Consider the following 6020-nt stretch of genomic DNA (forward strand, 5'->3'; position numbering starts at 1 on the left):
TATACTCCACAAAATTTAAAAATACAAAGGATATGAACAAATTTCTGGATAGCTATCACCAATATTAAATCAAAAACATATAAGCAACTTGAATATACCTATAACCCCTAATGATATAGAAGCAGTTATCAATATCTCCCAACCAAAAGAGCCTAGGACCAAATGTCTTCAGTGTACAATTCTACCAGAAATTCATAGAAGAGCTAATACAGATACTTCTCAAATTGTTCCACACAACAGAAGCAGAAGGTTCATTACCAAATTCTTTTTATGAGGCTATAATTACCTTGGTATACAAGGTACATTTCTCTAGGTTCAGTATTCTCTTCAAACCTATAATGGTTCCCTCTTTTATGCTCTCTCTCCCTCCCTCTCTCTCTCTCTCTTTTCTCTTGTCTGTTCCTCCCCTGACTCAATCTCCCTACTCTCATGTGCTTTCTTCTCCTCCCCTTTTCTTTGCCGTAGTTTCATCTCCACTCACTGCCCACCCCCCACTCCCCATGTGCTCTGGAGATGTTGTCCCTTCCCCCTTCTGTGAGGGACCTTATATGAATATCTTAGAATCCACCATGTATCCTAGTTCCTCTGGTGGTGTGAATTATAGGCTGGGGATCCTTTGTTCTAGGTCTAAAATCCATATATGAGCGAGTACATACCATGTACCTCTTTTTGTGACTATGTTACCTCATTCAGGATCGTTTCTTCAAGTTCCATCCACTTGCCTGTGAATTTCAAGATTCCATTTTTTTTCCTGCTGAGTAGTATTCCATTGTGTAGATGTGCCACATTTTCTTTATCTATTCTTCAATTGAGGGGCATCTAGGTTGTTTCCAGGTTCTTGCTATTACAAATAATGCTGCTATGAACATAGGTGAGCATATGGCTTTGTTGCATGGATGTGGATCATTTGGGTATATGCCTAAGAGGGGGATTGCTGGGTCCTGTGGTAAACTGATTTCCATTTTCCCGAGAAGCCGCTTTCTTTTATTACTGTATTTCTTTTACTTCTGTTTTTGCATTTATTGAGACAGGGTTTCTCTGTGTAATTTTGGGTGCCCTGGAATACACGATTTATACCAGGTTCACTTAGAAATCACAGAGATTTGCTTGCTTCTGCCTCCTGAGTGCTGGAATTAAAGGCTTCTGCCATCATACTCAGCTACCTTATTTTTTTTAAAAACCACTTTATCCTGATTTTTCTCATCCAAGCCTACATATGTTTTAAACACATGGTAAACCTTTGAAGGATTTTCTTTATCTTAATCTGTCTTTACTGTAAATCTTATCTTTTTCTGGCCACAAATCTTTTGTCTGCTAAAGAGCATTGCTAAAATGAAAGCCACAGCTGTTTTAGCCACTATTCTTCCAAAATGGTGGGGGTATATTTGCCACTAGCACTGAGAGCTGTGCTTACCATGTTGGGCTATACTGGCATCAAACATCATGCTGCTGGGTTGGAGATGTGGTCACTGCCAGTGTCAGCTCTCATACATACCGTTCAGTTCTTAGGGTCTTTTAAATTGCCTTGCTGTTTTTTTGTTTATTTGTATTGTTGTTGCTATTATTTATTTATTTTTGCCTCTTAAATCTCCCTTTTTTATTATTTTTTTATTTTTTTTTATTTTATATAACCAAGTCCATTTAAATGAAAACAAACATTTATAGACAATATTTGGGAATTTGGGCATCGTTCTTTCCAAACTACTTCCTGCTGGTAAGGAGCGTTGTCATGGGGGATTCGAAGAAGATTCAGAAATCCTGGCTGTAGTCTGTCAGGCTGCTTTGTCCAACTGTTTTGAATGTAGGGTCTATTTTTGTTTCCACAGAAAATGAAAAGATATGGATTCCTTCCACACTAATGTGGTTTGATCAAGCCAGACCACCTGAAACAGAGTACCAGGTGTTCTTAAATCTCCCTTAAAGGAGCTGGGCAAATCTCTGCTTGTCTCTAGCAAAACAGATCCCAACTGAGAAAACGGCTACAACCAAAAGACTTGTTTGTCTCTGTTACTTTGTTTTTAAAACACTTTCTTAAGTTTTTGCTAAATTTTAAGTGGAAGTTCTTAGACCCACTTTGCAATTGACATTTTGTTATGGGCAGAGTTTTCCTGTCAACCTGGTCCCAGAGCCACGTTAGCCTAAAATAACACACAGAGACACTGTATTAGATATAAAGCTGTTGGTATGTCACTAGCACTTCTTATTGGTCAGCTCTGTCTCAAATATTAACCCATTTCTATTACACTAAGTGTTTTCACATGATCTTATCTTACCAGAAGGTCCAGACCCCTTCGCTCAAGTCCCTTGATCTTGAATCTCCTCTACTACTCCCAGAATCCTCCTTGTCTGCCTATCTTGCCTTTGTATTTGCCAGCAGTTCTGTATTCGTTACCAATAAGAGAAACATATGTACACCAATATTCTGTTTTGGAATCTCTCCTGCCTTCATTGACAAAAATACTTATGTATGCACATCCTCATTATGTGAAATAAGGATGGTTTTTTCCCACTGCATCCTGGACTATTGCTGTTTCTTTCTTGGCATTTTGAGCTACACCATGGTCTTCCTCTCCAGGAATCTTCCTGATACATCCAATGAAGCCAAATTTCTCTCATTTAGCATGCAGGTAGTCTTCTGTAACTGGGTCACCTTCCTCCTTGTCTAATAAAGCACCAAGCAAAGGTCATGGTGCTATGCAAGTTTTCTCCCTCAGTGTTTCTATCACCAGGACCCTAAATTTAATCTTTCCTTCCAAGTATTATACTATTTTTCTCTTGAAGGTATTTATATTAATTTTTTATTTTGCATGGATTATTTTAGGATTGAAGACATATAACACTACACCTGCTAATGTTTCATTTTGAACTTATTCTTTCCTCCATGTCTGCTTTCCAAAGAAGTTCTTAACTTTGTGCAGATAGCCTAATCAATTTTGATAAAAATTCAGAAACATACATATAGATTTTTAGCTTTATTATTTCATATTCAACTGTCAATATGAAAAAATTGGGCCATATATCAATGTATTTCTGAATTCATTAAGACATTACACTAATTTGTCATCTTTCACTTGATTTTTGTGTTTACACTAAAGAAGATCGGATTTTTAGTTAGTTTTCTTTTTTGTTGTAAAGTTTTCTGACGTAATACGAACTCATTACTGTTTTCCCTCCTGCTACTGCTTTCCGCTCCTTCCCAAATGCTTCCCACCTATGAATATACCTTCCTGTCTACCTTTGTGAAGAAAATGTGCTTCTTAGATATAAAAAAGAAATTTAATATGGAATAAAGGAGAAAATAATAACTAGCATCTCAGAATTGGACAAAACAAGCAAACAGAATGAAATAGCCCAAGAAAATATACATGAAACACAGTCCTACATAATTGCACAATCAAGAATCCAAAAGACACACTAAAATCATATTCCTTATAGAGACACAAAGGCATTGTAAATAATTGGAAAGATGAAATAAACACATAAATTAATAAAAAAATTATGAAAAGTGCTGACGCAACATGTGAAACAAGGATCCACTGAAGATGCTATTCAGTTCTTTTTATTTTGGCCATCTACTCCTGGATATGCAAGTCACCATTAGCAATATATTTTCCCCAGTGAGACTCTCTTGGAGAAAACTGAATTCTCAATTGCAAGTGGTTATCCATTAGATAGCTTCTGGGTTAGAGATGAGAGTATGTGTCGACTTCTTTTTCAGTTTTAGGACATGATTGTTGTAGACTCTATGCAGGTTCTGTGCTCGCTGTCTCAGGATCTGTGAGATTATATGTGAATAAATCATGTTATAAAGTCAGGTTTTCAAATTCAGTGTAGTTTTGTGGGAAGATAACTTTGTCCTGATTCAGTGTATGATGCTTTACAAGCTCTGTCAGTTCACAGACATATTTGGAATTTGTTTAAAATGAAGCCAAATGATCAAGAATTTACACAGCCAAAGTAGAATTGATTACATGCAATATATTTTTAACATGTGATTAAACATATCACATGAGTTATTTTTTGGAGCCCACCTGATTTTGCACTAACTTACACACAAATGTATTTGTATTCCATTAAAATGGTGAAGTGGTTCAGTACTCTAAGTTTATTATTACACATTTTTGACAATTTATCAAAAGTTTGTGAAAACATGAGCAACTCATTAAGAAATATGTTTCTTTGTTTCCTTTTATTTCTTTTAATACAAATGTGTGTAAAATGTTAGCCCATCCCCAGCAGCATATGTCTTTAATTCTGGTGAACTACCCATCATTTTCTTAATATATTGGTCGCATTACAAAGGATTAAAATGATATGTACATGGCATGGTAGGTTATCCTACACTGTAAAATTTAAGTTACTGATACTAAAAGCAGATAGTATTTCAGAGCATCAGTGTGGCAAGGCACTACTTCTTGTGGTGTTCTGAATGAACTAGCAAACTGCAAAATAACAGGAGAAGCTCCCTGTGATTTTTTTTTAAGATGAGGGAAAATGAAGCTTCTTACTGTGGGATAATTATGTTGAACAAGAGCTGGATAAGTAACATTTGTTCAGGAAATAGGGAATTAGTAGCAGGAATTTGGTGACCAATAAAATGGTAGATGGTTCAAACAGTCATAATACATTTGAAGCAGAGGAATGCAGGATGTTATTAGTTTTGCCAAAATCATAATGAGAGATGAAGTTATTTAAATATATAGGGGAGGTTATTTATTGGATTGAATATCCATCCCTGCTATAGCATAGTGCACAGTCCATAGCTCTAAACTTTTGTGGACTAAGAAATAAAGCCCTACTCATGAGTGTTTCATTCAGTATTTGGGTAAAAGGATGCATTAAGATGTTTTTCAGCCATTATCTTTGATGGAGAAAAGACATGGACTTCTCAAACATCCATTTGTACAAAGATGGAATAAACTGTAGATGAACCTAGTACTCTAGTTGCCAGAATGGATAATGAGAAAATGTGCTTGATTTATAGAATTACAAGGGTGAAAAGGGGCTGTAGTAATATATAAGTTCAGTGTTCAGAATGTAAACAGGGAACATGATTGTTGCACTGAAAATAAATGGTTCATTTGGAACAGAAGAATCAAGAGAACCATAGATTTTACAAATTGAGAAATAACTGGATTTCCAGTATTAACATCATACTGCTAACAGAGACATATCATAAAAGGAAATTCTGAGAGTCTTTAAAAAAATGGGCAAGGAAGACTCCCAATTGTTGTCTTTGGTTTTGAACAGCAATACGGTTATATATTTTGCCCACTTTTGCCTGAAGGGCCTTTCCTTTCTCATGGGAAAAGAAATATATGAAATTTTTAAAATAGGATAAAGTTTATATCAATGTGTATGATTCTTGCTTCATAATTGTGTCCAAGTTATCTCAAAAGTTATTCATCACTGAGCTCTTGCCCATTGTCTCCTTTAAAATCATGGTGTCCCTGGATATTAAAAATTGAATTGTGTGTACACATAACATTCATGTGTAGATGTAGACATAGTGTAAAATGAAATCCTTAGACTCCTAGAATCCTTATATAAAGACTACTTCAGCTGGTTAACTTTGGCTTTTACAAAGCATGATGGATTCCTTAATTTTGGGCCTGTTTTGGGCATCTCTCTTTACTCCCTATTTTCTCCAGCACAGCAACCTCTGATGTAACATGTTTACCTCAACCTCAGATGTTTACATATGAAAAGTGTATTCTTCATACTGTGACAAAATCACTCTAACGCGTGTTTATCCCTTAGTTCTGAAGCCATGCTGCCTGCGGCTGGAAAATATGATCCACAAACACATTTTCTAGCTTGTTTTTCACCTGAATACAGGACCTCAGATGCATAGCCTGAGGGAAGAAGAAAGGATTCTAGAATTCTCAGTAGCATCAGGGAAGGGGATATCAGAAAGAGCTTATATTGATTAGTGTGACAATCTCACTCATGAACAATTGTAAAAATACATATGTCCACAAACATAAGTTGTTTTTATGTCTCTTGGACACCTTAGTGTC

The sequence above is a fragment of the Phodopus roborovskii genome, unplaced genomic scaffold (genome assembly GCF_943737965.1).
Source record: "Phodopus roborovskii unplaced genomic scaffold, PHOROB, whole genome shotgun sequence".
Lineage (NCBI taxonomy): Eukaryota > Metazoa > Chordata > Mammalia > Rodentia > Cricetidae > Phodopus > Phodopus roborovskii.